Genomic DNA, 26,258 nt, shown 5'->3' on the forward strand with positions numbered 1-26,258 from the left:
AAAATACAAATTGGAAAAGAGGAAGTAAAACTGTCACTGTTTGCATATAACATGATTCTATACATAGAAAATCCTAAAGATGCCACCAGAAAACTACTAGAGCTAATCAATGAATTTGGTAAAGTTGCAGGATACAAAACTAATGCACAGAAATCTCTTGCATTCCTATACACTAAGAACAAAAGATCAGAAAGAGAACTTAAGGAAACAATTCTGTTTACCATCACAACAAAAAGAATAAAATACCTAGGAATAAACCTACCTAAGGAGGCAAAACACCTGTACTCAGAAAACTATCAGACACTGATGAAAGAAATCAAAGATGACAAACAGATGGAGAGACATACCACATTTTTGGATTGAAGAATCAATATTGTGAAAATGAATATACTACCCAAAGCAGTTGGGTATTATACTACAGATTCAATGCAATCTCTATAAAATTACCAATGGCATTCTTTACAGAATTAGAAAAAAATATTTTACAATTTGTATGGAAACACAAAAGACTCTGAAAAGCCAAAGCAATCTTGAGAAAGAAAATTGGAGCTGGAGGAATCAGGCTCCCTGACTTCATATTATACTACAAGTCAACAATAATCAAGACAGTATGGTGCTGGCACAAAAACAGAAATATAGATCAATGGTACAGGATAGAAAGCCCAGAGATAAACCCACACACATATGGTCACCTAATCTATGTCAAAGGTGGCAAGGGTATGCAATGGAGAAAAGACAGCCTCTTCAATGAGTGGTGCTGGGAAAACTGGACAGCTACATGTAAAAGAATGAAATTAGAACACTCCCCAACACCATGCACAAAAATAAACTCAAAATGGATTAAAGACCTAAATGTAAGACTGGACACTATAAAACTATTAGAGGAAAAACATAGGAAGAACACACTTTGACATAAATCACAGCAAGATCTTTTTTTGATCCACCTCCTAGAGTAATGAAAATAAAAACAAAAATTTAAAAATGGGACCTAATGAAACTTAAAAGCTTTTGCACAGCAAAGGAAAATATAAACAAGATGAAAAGACAACCCTCAGAATGAGAGAAAATAGCCTCCCCTTTCTCCTCCCGCTCCGGCTGGGCTGGTGAGCCAGAGTCTGCCTGAGTTGGCTGGAGCTGTTGCCATGACAAGCATTTTCTCAAGAAAGCTATGCTGTTGAAACCGTCTAAAGCTGGGGGTTAAAAGGGGGCACGAACTTCCTGGGGAACCATCCCTCTGAAGAGAGTAAGACCAGAGACACCCACCCAGCTCCCCTGCACCCTTTCCTTCCAGAAAACTGAGAGGTCCTTCCCTTTGGGAGGGCTGGAGGAGGAGACCCAGTCCACTCCCTGGTCGTGGCTGGAAAGGCAGAAGAGACCAGCCAGGATCTCCGGCATGGTTGCCACATTGGACCGGTGGGTGATCACCCCCACCCTACCCCTGTGCATGGACAGCCAGAGGGAGATTCCCACGTAGAGAAGCCTGGATCTTTGCTAGAAAGAGAGGCTCATGGTGCTGCAGCCAGGAGTCAGTGCTGTGCCTCTGAGGTGGGAGAGCCAACTTCAGGACACTGGTCCACAAGAGACCTCCCAGCTCCACATAATATCAAATGGCGAAAATCTCCTAGAGATCTCCATCTCAACACCAGCACCCACCTTCACTCAACGACCAGCAAGCTACAGTGCTGAACATCCTATGCCAAACAACTAACAAGACAGGAACACAGCCCCACCCATTAGCAGAGAGGCTGCCTAAAATCATAAGTCCACAGACACCCCAAAACACACCACTAGATGTGGACCTGCCCACCAGAAAGACAAGATCCAGCCTCATCCACCAGAACACAGGCACTAGTCCCCTCCACCAGGAAGCCTACAAAACCCACTGAACCAACCTTAGCCACTGGGGACACCAAAAACAATGGGAACCACGAACCCGCAGCCTGCAAAAAGAAGACCCCAAACACAGTAAGATAAGCAAAATGAGAAGACAGAAAAACACACAGCAGATGAAGGAGCAAGATAAAAACCCACCAGACCTAACAAATGAAGAGGAAACAGGCAGTCTACCTGAAAAAGAATTCAGAATAATGAGAGTAAAGATGATCCAAAATCTTGGAAATAGAATAGACAAAATGCAAGAAACATTTAACAAAGACCTAGAATAACTAAAGATGAAACAAACAATGATGAACAACACAATAAATGAAATGAAAAATACTCTAGATGCGATCAATAGCAGGATAACTGAGGCAGAAGAATGGATAAGTGACCTGGAAGATAAAATAGTGGAAATAACTACTGCAGAGCAGAATAAAGAAAAAAGAATGAGAAGAACTGAGGACAGTCTCAGAGACCTCTGGGACAACATTAAACACACCAACATTCAAATTATAGGGGTTCCAGGAGAAGAATAGAAAAAGAAAGGGACTGAGAAAATATTTGAAGAGATTATAGTTGAAAACTTACCTAATATGGGAAAGGAAATAGTTAATCAAATCCAGGAAGCATAGAGAGACCCATACAGGATAAATTCAAGGAGAAATACACCAAGACACATATTTATCAAACTGTCAAAAATTAAATACAAAGAAAAAATATTAAAAGCAGCAAGGGAAAAACAACAAATAACACACAAGGGAATCCCCACAAGGTTAACAGATGATCTTTCAGCAGAAACCCTGCAAGCCAGAAGGGACAGGCAGGACATATTTAAAGTGATGAAGGAGAAAAATCTGCAACCAAGATTACTCTACCCAGCAAGGATCTCATTCAGATTTGATGGAGAAATTAAAACCTTTACAGACAAGCAAAAGCTGAGAGAGTTCAGCAACACCAAACCAGCTCTACAACAACTGCTAAAGGAACTTCTCTAGGCAAGAAACACAAGAGAAGGAAAAGACCTACAATAACAAACCCAAAACAATTAAGAAAATGGGAATAGGAACATACATATCAATAATTACCTTGAATTTAAATGGATTAATACTCCCACCAAAAGACACAGATTGGCTGAATGGATACAAATCAAGACCCATATATTTGCTGTCTACAAGAGACCCACTTCATACCTAGAGACACATACAGACTGAAAGTAAGGGGATGGAAAAAGATATTTCATGCAAATGGAAACCAAAAGAAAGCTGGAGTAGCAATCCTCATATCAGACAAAATAGACTTTAAAATAAAGACTATTAGAAGAGACAAAGAAGGACACTACATAATTATCAAGGGATCGATACAAGAAGAAGATATAACAATTGTAAATATTTATGCACCCAACATAGGAGCACCTCAATACATAAGGCAAATACTAACAGCCATAAAAGGGGAAAATGACAGTAACACATTCATAGTAGGGGACTTTAACACCCCACTTTCACCAATGGACAGATCATCCAAAATGAAAATAAATAAGGAAACACAAGCTTTAAATGATACATTAAACAAGGTGGACTTAACTGATATTTATAGGACATTCCATCCAAAAAAACAGAATATACATTTTTCTCAGGTGCTCATGGAACATTCTCCAGGATAGATCATATCTTGGGTCACAAATCAAGACTTGGTAAATTTAAGAAAATTGAAATTGTATCAAGTTTCTTTTCCGACCACAACGCCATGAGACTAGATATCAATTACAGGAAAAGATCTGTCAAAAATACAAACACATGGAGGCTAAACAATACACTACTTAATAACGAAGTGATCACTGAAGAAATCAAAGAGGAAATTAAAAAATACCTAGAAACAAATGACAATAGAGACACGACGACCCAAAATCTATGGGATGCAGCAAAAGCAGTTCTAAGAGGGAAGTTTATAGTAATACAATCCTACCTTAAGAAACAGGAAACATCTCAAATAAACAACCTAACCTTGCACCTAAGGCAGTTAGAGAAAGAAGAACAAAAAAACCCCAAAGTTAGCAGAAGGAAAGAAATCATAAAAATCAGATCAGAAATAAATGAAAAAGAAATGAAGGAAACGATAGCAAAGATCAATAAAACTAAAAGCTGGTTCTTTGAGAAGATAAACAAAATGGATAAACCATTAGCCAGACTCATCAAGAAAAAAAGGGAGAACACTCAAATCAACAGATTTAGAAATGAAAAAGGAGAAGTAACACCTGACACTGCAGAAAGACAAAAGATCATGAGAGATTACTACAAGCAACTTTATGCCAATAAAATGGACAAACTGGAAGAAATGGACAAATTCGTAGAAATGCACAACCAGCCAAGACTGAATCAGGAAGAAATAGAAAATATGAACAGACCAATCACAAGCACTGAAACTGAAACTGTGATTAAAAATCTTTCGACAAACAAAAGCCCAGGCCCAGAGGGCTTCACAGGCAAATTCTATGAAACATTTAGAGAAGAGCTAACACCTATCCTTCTCAAACTCTTCCAAAATATAGCAGAGGGAGGAACACTCCCAAACTCATTCTACAAGGCCACCATCACCCTGATACCAAAACCAGACAAGGATGTCACAAAGAAAGAAAACTACAGGCCAATATCACTGATGAACATAGATGCAAAAATCCTCAACAAAATACTAGCAAACAGAATCCAACAGCACATTAAAAGGATCATATACCATGATAAGGTGGGGTTTATTCCAGGAATGCAAGGATTCTTCAATATACGCAAATCAATCAACGTGATACACCATATTAACAAACTGAAGGAGAAAAACCATATGATCATCTCAATAGATGCAGAAAAGCTTTTGACAAAATTCAACACCCATTTATGATAAAAACCCTGCAGAAAGTAGGTATAGAGGGATCTTTCCTCAACATAATAAAGGCCATATATGACAAACCCACAGCCAACATCGTCGTCAATGGTGAAAAACTGAAAGCATTTCCACTAAGATCAGGAACAAGACAAGGTTGCCCACTCTCACCACTCTTATTCAACATAGTTTTGGAAGTTTTAGCCACAGCAATCAGAGAAGAAAAGCAATCCAAATGGTAAAAGAAGAAGTAAAGCTGTCACTCTTTGTAGATGACATGATAGTATACATAGAGAATCCTAAAGATGCTACCACAAAACTACTAGAGCTAATCAATGTATTTGGTAAAGTTGCAGGATACAAAATTAATGCAGTGAAATCTCTGGCATTTCTATACACTAATGAAGAAAAATCTGAAAATGAAATCAAGAAAACACTCCCATTTACCATTGCAACAAAAAGAATAAAATATCTAGGAATAAACCTAACTAAGGAGACAAAAGACCTGTATGCAGAAAATTATAAGACACTGATGAAAGAAATTAAAGATGATACAAATAGATGGAGAGATATACCATGTTCTTGGATTGGAAGAATCAACATTGTGAAAATGACTCTACTACCCAAAGCAATCTACAGATTCAATGCAATCCCTATCAAACTACCACTGGCATTTTTCACAGAACTAGAACAAAACTTTTCACAATTTGTATGGAAACACAAAAGACCCCGAATAGCCAAAGCAATCTTGAGAACAAAAAACGAAGCTGGAGGAATCAGGCTCCCTGACTTCAGACTATACTACAAAACTACAGTAATCAAGACAGTATGGTACTGGCACAAAAACAGAAAGATAGATCAATGGAACAGGATAGAAAGCCCAAAGATAAACCCACACACATATGGTCACCTTATCTTTGATAAAGGAGGCAGGAATGTACAGTGGAGAAAGGATAGCCTCTTCAATAAGTGGTGCTGGGAAAACTGGACCGGTACATGTAAAAGTATGAAATTAGATCACTCCCTAACACCATACACAAAAATAAGCTCAAAATGGGTTAAAGACCTAAATGTAAGGCCAGAAACTATCAAACTCTTAGAGGAAAACATAGGCAGGACACTCTATGACATAAATCACAGCAAGATCCTTTTTGACCCACCTCCTACAGAAAGGAAATAAAAACAAAAATAAACAAATGGGACCTAATGAAACTTCAAAGCTTTTGCACAGCAAAGGAAACCATAAACAAGACCAAAAGACAACCCTCAGAATGGGAGAAAATATTTACAAATGAAGCAACTGACAAAGGATTAATCTCCAATATTTATAAGCAGCTCATGCAGCTCAATAACAAAAAAACAAACAACCCAATCCAAAAATGGGCAGAAGACCTCAATAGACATTTCTCCAAAGAAGATATACAGACTGCCAACAAACACATGAAAGAATGCTCAACAACACGAATAATTAGAGAAATGCAAATCAAAACTACAATGAGCTATCATCTCACACCAGTCAGAATGGCCATCATCAAAAAATCTAGAAACAATAAATGCTGGAGAGGGTGTGGAGAAAAGGGAACCCTTTTGCACTGTTGGTGGGAATGTAAATTGATACAGCCACTGTGGAGAACAGTATGGAGGTTCCTTAAAAAACTACAGATAGAACTACCACATGAACCAGCAATCCCACTACTGGGCATATACCCTGAGAAAACCAAAATTCAAAAAGAGTCATGTACCAAAATGTTCATTGCCGCTCTATTTACAATAGCCTGGAGATGGAAATAACCTAAGTGTCCATCATCGGATGAATGGATAAAGAAGATGTGGCACATGTATACAATGGAATACTACTCAGCCATAAAAAGAAATGAAATTGAGCTATTTGTAATGAGGTTGATAGACCTAGAGTCTTTCATACAGAGTGAAGTCAGTCAGATAGCGAGAGACAAATACTGTATGCTAACACATATATATGGAATTTAAGAAAAAAAAATGTCATGAAGAACCTAGGGGTAAGACAGAAATAAAGACACAGACCTACTAGAGAATGGACTTGAGGATATGGGGAGGGGGAAGGGTAAGCTGTGACAAAGCGAGAGAGAGGCATGGACATATACACACTACGAAACGTAAGGTAGATAGCTAGTGGGAAGCAGCCACATAGCCCAGGGAGATCAGCTCGGTGCTCTGTGATCACCTGGAGTGGTGGGATAGGGAGGGTGGGAAGGAGGGAGACGCAGGAGGGAAGAGATATGGGAATATATGTATATATATAACTGATTCATTTTGTTGTAAAGCAGAAACTAACACACCATTGTAAAGCAATTATACTCCAATAAAGATGTTAAAAAAAAAGAATGAGAGAAAATATTTACAAAGAAGCAACAAAGGATTAATCTGCAAAATATACAAACAGCTCATGGAGCTCAATATCATAAAAAGAAACAACTGAATCAAAAAATGAGCAGAAGCCCTAAACAGACATCTCTCCAAGGAGGATATACAGATGGTCAAGGGGCACATGAAAGGATGCTCAACATCATTAATTATTAGTGAAATGCAAATCAAAACCACAGTGAGGTACCACCTCACACCAGTCAGAATGGCCTTCATTGAAAAATCTACAAATAACAAATGATGGATAGGGTACAAAAAAGGGAACCCTCCTACACTGTTTTTGGGAATGTAAATTGGTGCAAAAGCAATATGGAGGTTCCTCAAAAAACTAAAAATAGAGCTGTCATATGATCCAGCAGTCCCACCTCTGAGCATATGTCCAGACAAAACTATAACTCAAAAAGATACGTGTATCCTTATGTTCATAGCAGCACTATTCACAATAGCCAAGACATGGAAACAACCTGGATGTCCATCAACAGATGAATGGATAAAGATGTGGTACATATATACAATGGAATATTACTCAGCCATAAAAAAGAATGAAATAATGCCATTTGCAACAACATGGATAGACCTAGATATTATCATACTAAATGAAGTAAGTCAGACAGAGAAAGAGAAATACCGTATGATATCACTTATATGTGGAATGTAAAATATGACATAAATGAACTTATTTATAAAACAGAAACAGACTCACAGACATAGCCAACAGACTTGTGGTTGCCAAGGGGGAGGAGGGATGGGAGTGGGATGGATTGGGAGTTTGGGATTAGCAGATGCAAACTATTATATATAGAATGGATAAACAACAAGGTCCTGCTGTATAGCACAGGGAACTATATTCAGTATCCTGTGATAAACCATAATGGAAAAAGTATAAAAAAGTGTGTACATATGTATAACTGAATTACTTTACTGTACAGCAGAAACTAACACAACATTGTAAATCAACTATACATCAATAAAAAATAATAAATTAGAATATAATTTCAGAAGGTCCAATAGGAGCTCTAGAAAGAGAAATCAGAGAAAGTAATTGGGAGGACATTACCAGAGGAATAATATAAGACATGTGAGAAAATAGAAGAAATAACATAAGAAAAGTTCCCAGAACTGGAGGACATAATGCCCAATCCAAAGAATGCCAGAAGGACTATATCAGTGCAATCAACATGAACTCAGACTCAGCTAAATCAGACTGGTCTTCTCCCACCACTATAGATTTAAAACTTTTGGCTGTCATATCACTAGCGATCTCTTTTCAATGCCTGTCCCCAGTAGCGAACAACTTTCTCCCCTGTGCCCTAAATCTACTTTGTGCTGGGGCTGGCTCATATCAGCTTACAAGAGCTGATAATTTGTCAGGAATTTTGCAATGTGGTTGTGTGATATTGAGGGATAAAGGTGTCTTTTGTTATGTTAATGAGGTGACTTTTGGGATGTCCCTAGGTCACCTAAGGATGGAGGCTGGTTGCAAGAGGAAACAACCCTGTGACTGGGGTTGGAACTTTCAATGCCACCTGTCCCACCCTTTGACCCCTGGGGAGGGGAGAGGGGCTGAAGGTTGGATCAGTCACCAATGGCCAATGATTTAATGAACCATGCCTATGTATGAAGCCTCCACAAAACCCCAAAAGGATGGAATTTGGAGAGTTTCCTGGTTGAACACATAGAGATTCAGGTAGAATGGCACACCTGGAGAGGACATGGGAGTCCCTCCCACATACCTCACCCTATGCATCTCGTCCATCTGTTGGTCCTAAGTTATATCTTTTTATATAACCTGGTAATCTAGTCAGTAAAATATTTCTCTGAATTCCCTGAACTGCTCTAGCAAATTAACTGAACCCAAGAATGGGGTCATGGGAACCTCTGATCTATGGCTGGTCAGTCTCAAGCACAGGTGACAGTCTAGACTTGTGACTGGTATCTGAAGTTGGGGAGGGGGCAGTTTTGTAGTGCTGAGCCCTTAACCTGGGGGATCTGATGCTGTCTCTGGGTAGATAGTGTCAGAATTGAGTTAAACTGTAGAATGGTCAGGTTGTGTCTTAAGAATTTCTGGTTGGTGTCAGGACAACTGTCCCCCACCCCCATGCACATACACCCATACATTGGAGTTAGTGATCAGAACTACCTTTTAGGTTGTTAAATACAACCATCACTATATAAACTTTCAATTAAATTATCTTAATAGCAAAAATAACGGATACTCAAAACATCACTTCCTAATGATTTTACACCATTTTATAATTATCTATGCTCTTGAAGTTATCTGTATCTGTATGGTGGAAATACCATCTAAAATCAGGCTACTGGGGGCTTCCCTGGTGGCGCAGTAGTTGAGAGTCCGCCTGCCGATGCAGGGGACGCGAGAAAGTGCCCCGGTCCGGGAAGATCTCACATGCCGCGGAGCGGCTGGGCCCGTGAGCCATGGCCGCTGAGCCTGCGCATCTGGAGCCTGTGCTCCGCAACTGGAGAGGCCACAACAGTGAGAGGCCCGCGTACCGCAAAAAAAAAAAAATAATAATAAAAAAATAAAATCAGGCTACTGAGCATCTTTCTTGACTCTGCATTGATGACATCACATTGGTAGTTTGAATTCGACCACAGTGAGAATATTTACACTGCAGAAAGTGGCAAACAGCACAAACCAGGGCTTTTTCCCCCAGATTGCCAGTGGTTAAGCATATACCACTATATCACTACTTATACAATTCTTTGCATATTCCTCTTGGATATACAGTTGGATGAATGGGCCGATTGCTGGTTGGTTGGTTGGTTATGTGGCTGGTTGGCTACCTGGCAGTGCGATTGGAAGGCCCCTCCCTTTCTGACAGTCCCTGGAGCCTAAAGACCACATTCCCAGTGCATGAACAGCAGAGCAACATGAGGGCCTGACTCTAGCTGCCAAATGTCTGTTCTTAGCTAAAAGTATCATCAGTCGGCTCAGTCTTGCCTAAACACGGAGAAGTGGCAGCTTGCTTGGAGAAGTGGGATATCTCCACCGATATTGCTAGGAGAAGGAAAGCCTTCCTTGCAGAGGGAAGAGGCTGCCTTTTAGTCTCTTCATGCCTGTAAGTGGCCTTGGTGTCAAGCTGTCCCCTGCCCGTTTCACTGCCCGCCACACACGCAGCACTGGAGGCTGACAGCACCACGCCTCACTGACATACTCCTCACTTTCATGGAGCCTTGCTGGCAGCTAGGCAAGTGAAGAGCTAGGTACACAGCTCAGATTATACAGAAATTGCTGGTAAACTCAGGCAGTCACTGGTGCAACAGAATATGAAGGGACCGGCATAATCAGGAACTCCCTAATAATGACAGGTGTGAATGGCAGCGGGCTGTTGTGTGACCTGCTTCCACTGGAGAAACCAAGCACGGCACCCTTAACCCCCCAGTACCTGCCCCCGCCCCCACCCCATCTTGCTCAAGAATGTCAGGAAACACCTCCTACCGTTTTCCGGGCTCCTGGAAATGGTGGAGGGCTGGGTTCTCATCCCAGCTCTGTTTCTCTGTGACCCTGAGTATGTTAATTCATCCCTCTGGGCCTCAATTTTCCATCTGTAAAGGAACGGAATGAGCTTAGATCAGCATCTCTCAGAACATGTTAATGGCTATTTAAAAAAAAAAAAAATTTGTGGTCAGAAGTCAGAAGGTTTCTTGGACAAATGTTCGGAAAATCCTAGCCCCATACTGGATCCCTTTCTCAGAGATTTGCAGTGTTCTTGTGTACATATTAAAGGCTCTGAGAAGTCCTGCAGGAGAGAACTATGTCTATTTTTATTCTAAGATGTGTCAAATTTATTTCATCACAGAATCCTTTTTAAAGAATTGCTGTTTTAGAGTATCTTCAAGGATGGGTAAGAACCTTTTGCAGGTAGGGACCATTCGGTATGACCTGGCTGATTCCAGGGATAATTGTGGTCATTTCATGTTTATTTCCAAGTCACTGGCCACAGGGTAAAGTAAAACAGGATGGAAAAAACATTATGGGCCTCCTGTGTTCCAGGCGCTTTTTACATCTCTCATGTTATTTAAACCTAATGAAAAACTCTGAGAGGAGGGCATATTGCACCAATTTAACAGATGAGGAATATGAGGCTTACTGATATTAAATTACTGACTCAAAGCTTCACAGTCAGCAAGTGGTGGAGCTGAGATGTGGCCAGAGCATCTGATTCTGAGCCCCCTGCCCTTCCCTCCCCACCGTGCATCTCCCAGGAGGGTAGAGAGGCCTGGGATCGGCTTGTGTTCTTTCTCCCTTTCTGGGCATGAGCTGCAGCTGTTCCCATCGCCTTCTGGGCCCGGGCAAGCCCTCCCCATGCATGGAGCTCCTCCACTCAGCCCCCCAGGGTAGCTGCCCCTGCAGAGCTGTTTGGGCCCTGGCCCCGTCTCTGTGCCACGGCTGCTCTGTGGCCTGGCTGCCACCCCACACCCCAGGCTCACCAAGTATTTGGTCTTCCTGGGTTTCTGCTTGGTGTCCAGCACCTCACCCGCCGCAGGAAGTCTCCCCCAGTTCTCCCGTTGCCCTCCCTGTGCCCCCTCCCCGTTCTCATTCCTGGTGCCCGTCATAGTCGGCCTTATATTACAGACATACATGTGCTTGCTTCCCCTCACGACTGGTTTTTTTGTTTTTCTTCGTTATTTTTGCGGTACGCAGGCCTCTTACTGTTGTGGCCTCTCCCGTTGCGGAGCACAGGCTCCGGACGCGCAGGCTCAGCGGCCATGGCTCACGGGCCCAGCCGCTCCGTGGCATGTGGGATCCTCCCGGACCGGGGCACGAACCCGTGTCCCCTGCATCGGCAGGTGGACTCCCAACCACTGCGCCACCAGGGAAGCCCCCCCGCTCAGGACTGTTTGTTTGAGTGGTTCAAGAGCCCTGGCTGCTGGCTCAGGGGTTACCGTGGAAAGCCTGGGGTCAGCCCAGCACTTCCCCGAGTGTATCAAGCTTCTGGGACCCTGTTCCCGGCCCCTCTACACCCCACCCTGATCCCACAGACCCTCATGAGTGTGGGCACCCCTGGGAGACAGAAGAGTGAGTAGATGGAAGCTTGGTAGATAGAAGAGTGATACTGGCGTCAGAGAGACCAGCCCTGGCCCTCCACCTTCACCTCTCTGAGCCTCACCTGTGAGACGGAGACGCAGGGTGGGCCTGAGAACTGAAGGGAAAAATGCACTTAGCGTTCTCCGCTGCCGGCTCTGCACACAGTGAGCGAGTGATTCGCGTGGTGAGGACGAAGCAGACGGCGCTGCCGATGACGACTCGGGGCAGACCCCTCCGGAGCTGCTAGCACAGCCTCTCTCGGAAATGGACTCTGAGATGAAGAGCAGCCTCTCGGGGTCGTACAGCCAAGAGCTGTTAGGAGCTACACCTGTGCGGGGGAGGGGAAGGGTGGACGCAGGATTGCATAAGGGAAGAAGTGGAAGCTTCAGCTGACTCCAGGGGCTGGGAGCGGGGGCGGGGGCGGGGGCGGGGTTGCTTCGGTGTTGTCCTGTGTTGGGGGGAGGGGCCAGACATTTATACCACTAAGTTGATCACTCACCCACTGTGGGACGGCCCCGGAGGGAGGGGAGATCTTGCTCCAGGCAGGTTTCTTCGGCTCAGCCCAGCCTCACGGGCCGCGTGCAGGCTGCTGTCTGACCATGCTCTTAGCACCAGGGATGATGAATCCTTCTTTCCTAAGGGGGTCTGAGCAGCTCCTGGTGATGCCCGCCCCAGAGGTCCTTGAGCGAAGTGGTTCTCAAACCCACATCACCTGGAGGCTGTGTTAAACCATCACTGGAGCCCCAAGTGCTAGAGTTTCTGTTCAGCGGGTCCCAGGTGGGCCCGAGAATTTGCTCCCAGGTGGTGATGCTGCTGCCACCCCAGGGGACCACATTCTGAGCACACTGTTCTAGTCTCATCTTTTTATACCCGGCACACAGAGTATTATTTGGGGACTGTGTGAATATCCTGCTCCTCAAAGACCTCTCACCCAATGGTTTTAGCATCTATTGACTTGCAGGTGTCCATTATTCTATCAGTGGTTGCAAATGGTGCTTTGCTAATTCTCTAATTCCTTCTGGATTAGAGGAGCTTTCTCTCTCTTTACTTTACCCTTTAGACCAATGGCTCTGTATTTGAATTACCTGCGAGCTTTTAAAAATGATTAGTGCCTGCATATATATAATGGAATATTACTGAGCCATAAAAAGAAATGAAATTGAGTTATTTGTAGTGAGGTGGATGGACCTAGAGTCTGTCATACAGAGTGAAGTAAGTCAGAAAGAGAAAAACAAATACCATATGCTAACACATATATATGGAATCTAAAAAAAATAAAAATGGTTCTGATGAACCTACGGGCAGGACAGGAATAAAGATGCAGACGTAGAGAATGGACTTGAGGAGACAGGGAGGGGGGAGGGTAAGCTGGGCTGAAGTGAGAGAGTTGCATGGACATATATACACTCCCAAATGTAAAATAGATAGCTAGTGGGAAGCAGCTGCATGGCACAGGGAGATCAGCTCAGTACTTTGTGACCACCTAGAGGGGTGGGATAGGGAGGAAGACGCAAGAGGGAGGAAATATAGGGATATATGTATATGTATAGCTGATTCACTGTTACACAGCAGAAACTAACACACCATTGTAAAGCAATTACACTCCAATAAAGATGTTAAAAAAAAAGAAATGATTAGTGCCTGCCCTCCAAATTCTGATTTAATTGGTCTGGTTGGGGCTTAAGCATCAATTTTTTTTTAAAGCTCCCAGGTGATTCTGCTGTGTAGGCTGAGAGCCTGCTCTGGGTATTGGAGAGCCATGGAAGAATTTGACGCAGGAGAGCGAAGACCCCGTTGGAGTTTTAGAAGGGGCCCTCCAAGGAGGGCTGGGGGCAGGGAGCCGAGCAGAGTGAGAATGCTGTTGCAAAATCCTGCTGAAACACCATGAAGGGGAAATCAAAGGAATAAAGTTCATGTGCAGAAGCATTTAGATGCTGCAGTCCTGGGAGATGTCTTTGAGGAAGTTGTGGGCTGAAGTTAATAAGAAATGAAGAGATAACCTCTTTCATATATGTGACTGGGCCTGTGTGTCTAGCGTTTTTGCGTTCCTCAAAACTACCAAACGTAAAATAGATAGCTAGTGGGAAGAAGCCGCATGGCACAGGGAGATCAGCTTGGTGCTTTGTGACCTAGATGGGTGGGATAGGGAGGGTGGGAGGGAGGGAGATGCAAGAGGGAAGAGATAATGGGAACATATGTATATGTATAATTGATTCACTTTGATATAAAGCAGAAACTAACACACCATTGTAAAGCAATTATACTCCAATAAAGATGTTAAAAAACAAACAAACAAACAAAATCACACTTAGAAACGTCTGGGAAGACAGAGAAGGACCAAGGGTGAGGGTGAGGCGTGTGCCCTCACCTCGTTTGCTCTCCAGCCCCTGAGCAGCCAGCCATCTGCCCCCACCCCGGAAAGCAGCATTAAGACACAAGAGGGAAAACGATCCTTTTGGCTTAAGGTTCTTATTAGTTTTAAGATTACTCATTGTGGGGCTTCCCTGGTGGCGCAGTGGTTGAGAGTCTGCCTGCTGATACAGGGACGCAGGTTCGTGCCCCGGTCCGGGAGGATCCCACATGCCGCGGAGTGGCTGGGCCCGTGAGCCATGGCCGCTGAGCCTGCGCATCCGCAGCCTGTGCTCCGCAACGGGAGGGGCCACAACAGTGAGAGGCCCGTGTACCGCAAAAAAAAATAAGATTACTCGTTGTGGTTGGCTTTGTGCTGCTATTTATTTAAATTACACTTACAGCTATCAACCACGGCATGGAGGTGGGAGCCCAGGATTTGGGGGAGGGTGTTACACTGCTCAGCGCCCCGGCAGAGTGTGATGGGACTGTGGCTGCCGGGGCTGAGCCCATCGCCCCCAGACAGACAGACTCCAGGGCAGCTCAGGAAGGCCCATCTGGGTGATGGGGTCTGGCTTGGCGCCTCTCCTTTGCAGAAGGGGCCCTTCCTGGGCATCTGAAACAGTCTCCACTAGCAGGTTTCTTAAAGGACTGCAGCTACAATCACTGGGAGACGGACCCTGGGTTGTTTCATGGATGCTTCTCCTTAGCTCTGCAAACCCCTCAGGGAAAGGCCTGGCCTAGAGCACTGCTGAGAGGCTGCCATTCCTTCGCATACCCCCAGCCTTCGAGACTGCCCTCCCAGGGCCCAGTGTATACCACAGGCACTTAGCGGCATCCTCTGGCCCAGCATCTCACAGCCACAGCTGACTTCATTCCATCAGGAGGTCACTCCAACTCGTCTCTCATACCCAAGGAGCGTGAGGGGTACCCAGGCATGGCGGTCACGCCCTGGGTGCACCCAGTAGTCAGAGAGCCAAGACCTGGGTCAAGGATTATATGTGACACGAGTGACAGGGCACAGACAGTGTGTCACACGTATTGGAGGACCGTGGGGGAGGGAAGATGAATGACAACTCCTTGAAGAAAGTAGCATCCGAGGGGCTTCCCTGGTGGCACAGTGGTTAAGAATCCGCCTGCCAGTGCAGGGGACACGGGTTCAAGCCCTGGTCTGGGAAGATCCCATGTGCTGCAGAGCAACTAAGCCTGTGCACCACAACTACTGAGCCCGTGTGCCACAACTACTGAAGCCTGCACTCCTAGAGCCCGTGCTCCACAAAAGAAGCCACCGCAATGAGAAGCCCGCACACCGCAATGAAGAGCAGCCCCCGCTCGCCGCAACTAGAGAAAGCCCATGCACAGCAACGAAGACCCAATGCAACCATAAATGAATGAATGAATGAATGAATGAATGAATGAATAAAGTAGCACCCAAGTAGGGTCTTGGGATGCTTAGGACAAGCAGTACTGTCTCTCCAGGGAAGCCAGTCTCCTACGTAAGCCCTTGTCAACAGAAGGTGCCAGAAGAAGGAGTCTGAAGTCCCAGGTTACATCTGTACATGGTTATGGGAGCCTGTGGCACACAAGGCCCCTTCTCCATTGCTAAGACCAAGAAGTGACTGCAGTCCTGGTTTTGCCCCTGCCCTTGCTGTGTGACCTTGGGCAAGTCACTTTCCCTTTCTGGGTTTCAGGTTCCTCATCTGTTGAAAGGGGCAATGCCTGCCTCTGTCCTCCAGGAATTGTTGGGCAGATCAAAGTTGCTGGCCTATGGACCCAGTAAAGAGCCATTGGTTGAATATGGGGGGAGAACAGTTATTTTCATCATGAGGTAGAATCCTTGGGTCCCTCCTTCCTCGCAGGAGATTTGCAAATCTGGGGCAGTGTTTTTTCCTCATAGCCGGGTCACCAGATTTCGTTTTCTTTCTCCTCCTTCAGCTCTCCATCCCCTTCAAAAGATGAAATTGCCTGCCACCCAACTCCAGAGGAGTGCTGTGAGGTTCAATGAAGTAATACTTGCAAAAACCATCTGGCTATGAAACCAGCTCCTTTCATTGCTTTCCCTGGGCTCTGCATGCCCACCTCCCTGCCCCCAGAGAGGGAGCTGGGTGGAACCCTTGCCAGGCCCCCAGCTTCAGAGGCCCCTCCTCCCCACACTTTTCTCTTGCAGCCCCAGCTCCGGGTCCCTGGTACTTTGTCCTGGGTCCTCTGACACCCCAGAGCAGGTCCCTTCATACACTACCAAGCCTTGGCCACCTGGCCCTCTACAGGCCAAAGATTCACCCAAAAGGACCAAGCTCTTTTCTCTCCTTGGAGTTTTTCTCCCTTTCTTAGAGAATGTCAAAGAGAGAAATGGAGTTTAGAAGAAATCAATGTCTTTGGATGGAGGAGAACTTGCTGCATACACAGTAAATCAATTTGGCACAAATTTACAGAGCACCAGCTGTGGGTGGAGCCCTCAGCCCTGGAGGGAATCAGAGTTGAATCAGCCCCCTCTGGGCCACGGAGAAGATCACGGGCAGGAGGGGAGATCAACACAGGCATTAGTAATTCATATTTAAGCTGAAGAGTGTTGCCAAACCAGAAAACCGTTTACCCCCTGAGCCGCCTCCTCCTCCTTACCTGTGGTATGCTGGCAATAATACCTACCTAGAGGTGATTGTGCAGAAAACAGGAAATGGATTTTTTTAAATGCATGTGAAAGGACTTTGCAAGTAGCAACACACCATCTGGCAGCGTTTCTTGGAGGAGGCTGGATTTGCACCTTGAAAAATGGTGTAATATTAAGTTTGACTGTTAGTACCAGAGAAATCCAAAACAGCAAATGACTTAAGCAAAATACAAGGCTCTTTCTTTTCACATAACTAGTCAGAGGTAGGTGGCCTAGTGCTAGTATAGCAGCTCCATGAGGTCAAGAACCCACAGTATCCTTCTGCCTTGTTGCTTTTCTATATATTGCTTCAGTCCCAAGATTACCTCATGGTCCAAAATGGCTGCTCCAGTTCCAGCCATTAAACCCACATTCCAGACACCAAGGAGGAAAAGGAGAAAAGGTCTATCTCTTCCCTTTAAATAAACGTCCCTGAAATGGCACTTACCTGTTAACTAGATGTTAGTCACATGGCCATATCTACTGTAAGAAACGCTGGGAAATGTAGTCTTCCTTCTGAGTGGCCATATTCTCAGCTAAATATCCCATGGAACAGTGGAGAACAGATTTTGGGACCAACAAGCCTCGGCTGCTACAGGTGGGCGGGCCTCTGGCTGCTTGCAGACTTTGTCTTCAGCTCTCATTTCCTTTTGCTTTAAGGAGCCCTCTTTCTGCCCCTCCCATCTGGTATCCAGATGAATGAACCCACAAGAGCTTGGCCGGCTGTCTCTGACTTCTGACTTCCCTGGGAAAGCACAGAAAGTTACCTACACCATTTCAGCTGCTCCAGAAAGAGCTCTTCCAGGAGGAGAGGGGTGTAGTGGGGGATTGTCTGCACAACCTCGGTGGCATGAACCCATTGATCTGAAGATTTGGCCCCGGAAAGGAGGGGTCCTGTCTCTGAGGCTTCTCTGAGGCCCCAGGCGGGAAGGCTGACCCAGGAGCTGAAGGAGACACACACCCCTCCTCTCCCCACGGTGAGGAAGGAGATTCTGTCTCTTGGACCTACCTCCACTTTTCCCACGTGGACAGGGGTGGCCTCGCCAGGCCCTGGGCCCCTCCACCTGCAGAGGAGAAAACCTGGAGAGGAGCTGGATGAGTTGCAGAGAGAAGTTGTCCGGAGGATTCCATCTGTGCCTGCCTTGGGGCATCCAGGCTTCAGGAACATGGGAGGTCCTGAGAGGCTCTTGGCGTTCATTTCCCCTGCCCACTGCTGCATGGCTTCTTACACAGACCTCCTCACATAGCTCAGGGCCTTGTCCTGGCCCCGTGCCCGCCTTACCCCTGTCCTCCCACAGCCTTGTGAAAAGCCTGTCCTACCTTTGTTTATAATGATCCGTGGCCTGGAATGTACTGACCCCCTGCTAAAATCGACTAAATCGACTAAAACCGACTAAAATCCTAGATTTTTCTCAGCTATCTGTTTTAGCATCTCAACTTTTTTCCTGATAATATTTTCGATGCCTGAGAACGTTTGGTGTTTTAGCTTTTTACTGTATCTACCTTGCGTACAGAAGGGCATACATAAGTGTACAGCTCGATGCGTCTTTGCAAACAAGACATACCTGTGTAACCACTCTGTCATTTTTCAAGTCCTGATTTCTCCAAATAAGATTCCATCTAGAGGAGAAGCCCCAACTGTGGGCCCAGATCAGAGCCTTCGTTAGACTCACCAGGCCTCACAACAAGCTAAAAGTAGGTTTAACTCTGTTACTTGTGCCGAAGAGGAAATACAGGCTCCGAGAGTCTGGCCGCCAGGCTGGTCAGAGGGCTGGGGCTCAGACCAGCGACCCCGACTCCGACCCCCAGCACCAAGTCTGACCTCTTCCTACTGCCCCTGCCCGCCTGGCCCAGCTCACTGTATGGCATGACCTGCTCTCTGGTCTTCCTGGAGCTGATGTGCCTGAAGTGTGGGCCCCAAACAGTGGATGGGTGGACAGATGGATGGACGGACGGATGGATTGACAGGGATGAGAGTGGCAAGGACAGCAAGTCTATACTTTCCTTCCCCTGCGGGTGTCCTTGGAGGGCCTTATGTTGTCCAGCCAGGGACCCTGTAAACTTGTCTTTGGGCATCAGGCAGCACACTGCCCACTTCCTTGCTGAGAACTCCGTCAGTCCACTGGGAGACCAGAGCCCACATATATCGATTCTCAGGTAACAAATAGCATTTACCAGGCACCTGCTGCATCCCTATCATCTGCATCGGGCTGGTCCATCGCTCGGACATTTAACAATAGCACGGCAATACACTGACCAGTGAGAAGGATGCAGCCATAGAGCTGGAGCAGAGTCCTGGAGGCCCTGCTAGGCCAGACATCACCCTTTAGCAGCCAGACAGGGAGCTGGGGGCATTGGATGAGGTGCTGGGCATCTAGGGGTGGGGGGCACTCTAGGGCTCAGGCAGCAACTGTACGGAAGTTTTTCAGTATTTTCACAACTGACCTGGACACACAAGTGCACCCTGAGTGCCCATCAGCCCTGCTTGGAGACCTCGTGAAGAAAAGATCTATTCTTCGCTCCCAGAGAGCTTGTGACTGAGCTGAGGAGACAGGTGAGAGGTTCACAGCTGGAGAGAATCAGTGCTTCGGTCTCAGCTGGCCGGTCCATTTGCTTGTCCACCCTTGTATATCACAGCCCTGCTACCTGCCAGGCGCTGGAGGATGACTATAAGATGGTCCCTGCCCATAGGAGGGCACCGATTACAGGAGGAGTGAGGTAGCTACACAGACAACCACAGTTTAATCTCATTCGGGTTGATACGCTGAGTTTGAGATCACTTCAGAGCATCCTCATGGGAATTCCCAAGCTTAGAGCCTTACGGAGTCACTTTTTCTAATTCCCTGTATTTCAGATGGGGAGCCTGGGGTCCACAGCAGAGAAGTTACACACTCCAGGATGGAGGACGAAGGTAGAACCACACTTCCTCGCCCCCTCCCCTGCCCCCTCGGCCCCTCCCCATGTACCACATTTTGGATCCAATCCTGGAAGCAGTAACTTCAAGGAGGTAGAGAAGCTGCTGAGGGTCACATGCTGACAGCTTGACAAAGGGGCAGGTCACAAAATTATAATAAGCCAACAACAGCAGGAACTCAAATGCAGGACTCTCGGGGGCCACCTGTGTAGGGGCACTTGCTCCACCCTCCCCAGTGGGCCTGAGCTATCAAATTATGCTCAATTTAAAAAACTGAGTAGAGTTGATTTATAATATTGTGTTAGTTTCAGGTGGACAGCAAAGTGCTTCAGTTATATATATATTTCCAGATTATTTTCCATTACAGGTTATTATAAGATATTGAATATAGTTCCCTGTGTTGCCATATTACAGCAAGTCCTTGTTGCTTATCTATTTTATGTTTAGTAGTGTGTATCTGTCAGTCCCATACTCCTAATTTATCCCTGCCCCGCCCTCTTTCCCCTTTGGTAACCATAAGTTTGTTTTCTGTCCATGAGTCTGTTTTTGTTTTGTACATAGATTCAATTGTATTATTTTTTAGATTCCACACATAAGTGGTATCATACAATATTTGTCTTTGACTTCACTGTTTTGTTCAATTTATTTCAGAGTATAAGGTAAGTACAGTGTTCTTCTGATGTTTTATATCTAAATTATAAAAAATATGTTTACACTTTGGAATTGTCTTTACTTGTCCGCCACAGTCACCTCTGTGGAACCCCTGTTTCCTGGCAGGGTCGATAGGGGATTTTCCAGGAACTCTGCAGCGCTCTCCTGTGAGAATCACATCGGGAAGCTCACTGTCAGTTCTAAAGGCCCAGTTACAGTATAGATCAATCACTGATTTACCAAAGTGTACAGGATCGCCTTTACTTACTCTGACCAGGGCACTCTTTTGAAGGAAAATGGATTTTGGATGTAAGTGCTCTGTGATGACTCCATGTTCCTGGGACATAAGCCACTCAAGGCCCTTGAAAGCAGAGATTCAGGAACCAGTGGCCAGGTTCACCAAACAGGTAGGGGCCCCTTCCCACCCTGAGGGGTGCCCCACTTGCCAAGGGATCGTGGGGTGCTGGCAACCCCTGGGCCTGCCTCTTTCTGCCACACTTGTGTCACAGGGAAGTTCCAGGTTTCTCTAGAGATCATCTCAGCTGCTTGGAATCCTGCCCTTTGACCTGTCTGGGCTGGCACAGGCCTGGAAGGAAAGGAAAATAAATAAATATCAATCCATTTGGTCACGGGCAAAACATTTATCTTTCAACAGGAAGCTTCCCGAGGAAGAACAGTGGAGGGGTTTGGAGCGAGAGCACTGTGTGAAACTTGGCCTGTGCAGGCCTTTGCCTGTCAGGGTTAGTGCCTGGCGTGCCCCACGGAGCCTCGCCAGGAGTGGCACTGTGGCTGCGCTGAGCGCTAGCGCTGCATGGGTACCCTGGAGCCCCTGCCCTTCCCACCTAGGTCCCTCCAGGGGTGCACCTCCCTCTGAGCCAGCGAGGGCAGCTGATGGACCCAGTCTGGCTCCCTGCAGCTTCCCAAGCAGAGGAGGAAATGAGTCTTTGCCACTGAAGCCAGTGAGCCAGCCTCCCTCCAGGAGCTGGGTCTTCTTCAGGGCTGTGGAGGAAATGCTGGGGCGAGGGGTAGGGTTGGGAAGCCAAACTCACATGTTCCCTGTGGGGGTGTCATTGGACCTTCCAGGATCCTAAAAGAGAGAGAATGCTTGTGTCCTTCTGGTAATGGCCTTGGGAATCACTTGCCTGTGACATTTGTCACTTCCCCTTTATATCTATACATCTCTGTCCTTGTCTGGTGCTGGGCAGAAACCCTGTGTGTCCTTTACATGCTAAAGAACAGTTGGGGTCCCAGAAATCCTTTCCTGAAGCTCAAGGAAATCCAGTGACCTATGGTCAAAAGTCCATTTGCTTATCAGCTGGTGAAAAGTCATGGTGTCTCTCTCAAGCTCCACCCAGTAGATGATGTCTATTCTGTAAGTCCCAAGGGCACCATAAAATGACCACATAGAAACTAGCTCCCCACCTGCCCCTCTTCCATCTTCTTGTCCTACTCTACCCTCCTTCCTTCTGCTGGACATCTGAGAACTCAAAGTTATTCCACATCCCCCAAACCTCTTAACATCTTAAATCAAAATCCAGGTGATTATCTGATGTCCCAAAGATGTCCATTATGACAACCCCTATTTCACTTGATTTGGTTAAATTGATCTCTTTTCATTCATTCAGTTATTCGTTCATTCATTCCAGACACTTCTAAGGTGCTGGGGCCCTCTGCTGGAGCTAGAGTCGCAGAGGTGAGGAAGATTCAGGTTAGGCCTGATGGGAGAGTAGCATAGACAACTACCACCCACACCTGGGCCAGCAAGAGCACTGTGTACCGAGCTGGAGGGCAGCCCTCAGTGGGCTCCATGCTTACTGCACACCCATTCACCAAATATCTGGATCGCTTGCAACAGGAAACACAGGCCACAATATAGTGGTCAGTGTAAACAGCAGAGAATCAGGAGATGTGAAAAGGGTATAAACTAGGCTCTGTCTGCATCACTTATTGTTAGAAAATTGTAGTTCATTCATTCAGGAAGCTTGATGGATAGCTCAAGTGGGTCCACCAGGAAAAGTACAGAGAATAGCAGCCCCATGGTGCTCCTCCATGGAGCAGGCCAGCCCCTGAGCTGGCGCATCACATATATCAGCACGAGTAATCCTCAGCACGACCCTGTGCAATAGGTACTCTGCACATTCCCATTTTATAGGTGAAAAAACAGGATCAGAGGAATTACGTGGCTGGCTCACCGTCATAGAGCTAGAGCTGGAATTCAAATACAGGTCTGTCTGACTCCAGTGTTTCTGTTGATTATGGCACAGAAAGGATTCCTTGTTTCCATCAGCTTCTTTTTAATCAAGGCAGACCAGGGATTCACACATTGGCTAAGCTAGCCTTTGAGTGCAGTGACGTATATTTAGCACCTACAAAGCAACATTCGCCGTTACACATTTGCTGGTATTCTGGGAAATGACTGTTGACAATTACCAGTGAGGCTTTATCTCAGGTTATGTTTTGAAATCTCAGCCCATATTTACCTTGCCCACAGAAAGGCTCTGGAGGTGGAATGGACTGAAAGTCAGGTGATTGAAGTTGTAATCCTGGACTAGCAGGGGACTAGCAGTGTAACCTTGGAGAAGTCGCTTTTCTCTAGTTTCAATTTCCCTATTTGAAAATGAAAAAGAACACAATTCTACTTTAAGACTTGGAGAGAAGTACAGGTGCATCAAGAAGCATGCCCAAGTATGTTCATGGCAGCGCTGCATGTGACTTTGAAAACCTGAAAACCACCACAGTAACCTCATGTGGTAGCCAACATCCAAGTTGGCCCTCAATGACCCCACCTCCTGGTATTGCCCCAGGTGTAGTCCTCTCCCATTGAACCAGGGTTGTTATGCATGACCAATAGCCAATAGCACATGGCAGAGTGATGGCATGCCATTCTTGAACTTAGGCTATAAAAAGACATCAGCTTCCATCTTGGGTTCTCTCCCTCTTTCTCATCACTAAGGAAGCTGCCTTGCTGTGAGCAGCCTTATAGAAAGCCCCATGCACAGAAAGACTGAGTCTTCTTGCCAATACCCATGTAAGTGATGGCTTATACCTTGTACGCCAATGTTTTACTCCCAGCCAAGTCTTCAGTTGACTGTAGCCCTGGCCCACAGTTCAACTGCAACCTCATGAGAGACTCTGATCCAGAACCACCAGGATAAGTTGTTCCCAGATTCCTGGTCTCAGAAACTGAGTAGATAATAAATGTGTGTTGTTTTAAAGTGCTAAATTGGGGGATAATTTGTTACACAGCAATAAATAGCTAATACATGCCATACTATAGAATTTTAGGCAACAGTTTAAAAATAGACCAACCTTTGTGTGCTGATATGGAAAGGTTTCTAAGATATGTTGTTTTGAGAAAATGATAACCACAGAAAAATACACAGAGCTATATTCCTTTTACATAAAACACCATCTCCACCTGCTATATTTTTTGTGCATTTACATATGCATGTATTGATACATATGTAGTAAATGAGCCATCATAATATACCAACAAATCAACATTAGTTTACTTCTCAGTAAGGGGGTCAGAGGAAGATGCAAAAGAGGACTTTCATTTTTATTCAATACATTGCAATTTCATTTTAGACTTTCATCATGATAATGTGTTCATGTATTACTTACATGCAATTTAAAAAATTCTTCTTTAAACAGAGGGGTTGGACTATATGATCAATGAGGTCTCTTTCAACTCTGGTGTTTTACAGTTCTATTAAAATAGTCACTGAATGCAAATTAAAAGAATGAGATAACATTTATTACCTGTTTGTTGGCAAGCATTAAAAAGTTTGATAAATTAAGTGTTGGCAAAGATGTTGGGATAACTGGTACTCTCATACACTGCTTCTGGGAGAATAAAGTGAGAATCAATTGGGAAAGCTGGTAAGGATGGGAATAAGATAATATCAACTAAAACAAAACATGCAGACTCCACACCCTTTGAGGTCTAACACTTCTATTTCTAGATATTCATTCTTTTACATAGAAACATGCTGGAAACCAGATGGTGTTGTATTTATTGACATAAATGCTATACTGTAAGGAGCATTCTGTGACATACCAAAGGATGCACATGGCAGCAGGGCTTGCAAGAGCAAACACAGAGATATAAGTTAAATGTCCATAAATAAACAAGTTAGTGTATTTTCATACTATGAAATACTATGAAACTATTAAAATGAATGAGCTAGACTTATAATCACAATGTGGATAAATCTCTGAGACATATCAAGTGAAAAAACATACTGTAGAATGTTACATGATACCATTTAAAACCATAAACACATTTAAAACCATAAACACACAGTGCCATCTTGTTTCCTAATGTTTTGATGAAAAATCATAGAAAAAAGTCAGTAAAGATACAAACCAAAGTCATAAGGGTGAGTGTCTGTGTTTCTGGAGAAGGGGAAGTCTCTTAATTATCCCTATAACTGAGGGGTAATTAAAAGAGACAACCTTTGTCTGCAATGTTCTGATGTGATAAAATAGTTATAAAGCACTAGTAAGCACTATGTAAGAAATGTATTTAAATATTCATGTGTCATTAAAAATTAAGTTATAAATAGTCATTGGCTCATGCTAAGAAGAACTTTGGCTGGATGAGTAGGAATTCTGATATGTTAACTCTGGCTGGCTGCACATCAGAATCACCTGGAGCTACAGAAAAACTGATACTGGTCCCGGCCACACCCAGCAACTCTGGTGTAATTGGTGAGTGGCTCTGGCCTTGGTGCTCCTCAAAGGCTTCCTAAGTGATTCTAGTGGACAGTCAGGGCTGAGAACCCCTGATTTACAGCAGCAGGCTCTGAAAAATTGTCACAGACGGTAAGACACTGAGGAAACATAATGATGTGGTCTCCTGGATTGGATGCTGGAACAAAAAAAGGACATTAGTAAAATCCAAATAAAGTCTATAATTTAATTGTACCAACGTTAACCTCTCAGTTTTGATAAATGTATCTATTATGTAAGACATGAACATGAGGGAAGCTGGGTGAAGGGTGTAGGGAGACTTTCTGTACTATCTCTACAACTTTTCTGTGAATCTAAGATATTGCAAAATAAAAAAGCACTACATACCTTGGATAATTGTCTTGGTGATATTTTAACTCTTGCCAACTTAAAAAAAATCTTTCAGGGGCAGAGATCAAGATGGTGGAGTAGGATGTGGAGCTCACCTCCCCCCACAAACACATAATAATACATTTACATGTGGAACAATTCTCACAGAAAACCAACTGAAAGCTGGCAGAAGATCTTTTATACAACCAAAACTGCAAGAAAGATCCCCACATAACCAGGTAGAATGAAAAAAGAAAAAAAAAAAGGAAGGAATTGGAATGGAACCTGTGCCCCTGGGAGGAAGCTGTGAAAGAGGAAAAGTTCCCTTGCCCTGGGAATCCCCTTCACTGGCAGGGAGGTCCACCTGGGCATATACGGTGGTGGAGTCACCTGTACTTTGCTCAAGAGGAGTGTGCAGGTGCTGGTTTGCTAGC

This window comes from Delphinus delphis, chromosome 4 (genome assembly GCF_949987515.2).
Source record: "Delphinus delphis chromosome 4, mDelDel1.2, whole genome shotgun sequence".
Classification (NCBI taxonomy): domain Eukaryota; kingdom Metazoa; phylum Chordata; class Mammalia; order Artiodactyla; family Delphinidae; genus Delphinus; species Delphinus delphis.